An 839-nucleotide genomic window follows, 5' to 3' on the forward strand; every position below is an offset into this window, starting at 1 on the left:
CTCTGCTGTTCTTTATGACCGCGTACTTGGGGTTTCCACAAGTAAATTTTGCGGATACAAAAGCAATACATTCGCACTTTTTTATTTATATATTCACACTTCTCTCATTGTTTTCGTCACTGTCTTTAAATTTTCGAAGAAAATGTATTGCCTGGACGCCTACTTTGCTCAAACAATGTGACAAATAATACATATTCTCAATTTTCTTGTCTTGTATAAACGCCAACTGTCAGTTGTGCCGAACCTATTTGAGTCAATAGTTGAGTGTTGGCCAACGTTTGTTGGTTCCGTCGACGCAAGGGATGTCAATCTGGCGATCTGTATGCAAACACACGCAGTCTACTCAACTGTCAGTTTCATATTTGAGCGGAACGTGCTCTATCTGGCCGGGCTATTATTTGTACCAATAGTGTCGATATCGTCGGCATGCGCCAGAAATTGTACGCTCTTCTAAAGTATTGTGCCTGAGAGGTTCAGTTATGTGACTCTTATTATCTTCTCCAACATCAGATTAAAGATATCACACGAAAGGGACTCACCTTGTTTGGTATAACACGGCTAGGAGAGACCCTTCTCAACTCTTACGGACCTGGTGGCATTGCTCAACGTCATTTTACACAGCCGTATTAGTTTCGCGGGGATTCCAAATTCAGACACCACGAAATAAAGACAACTTCTTTTCCAGCTGACGAAGGCGGCTTTGAAATCGACAAATAGAAGATATGTGTCGATCCTATTCTAACGGGCCTTTTCCAAGTCTTGGCGTGTTGCGAATATGAACTTTATGGTGGATTGGCAGATCAGAATCCACACTGGTAAGGCGCAATCAGTTCGTTGAT

This window comes from Rhagoletis pomonella, unplaced genomic scaffold, assembly GCF_013731165.1.
Source record: "Rhagoletis pomonella isolate Grant_MI unplaced genomic scaffold, Rhpom_1.0 Rhpom_scaffold_00005, whole genome shotgun sequence".
In the NCBI taxonomy this organism is placed as follows: domain Eukaryota; kingdom Metazoa; phylum Arthropoda; class Insecta; order Diptera; family Tephritidae; genus Rhagoletis; species Rhagoletis pomonella.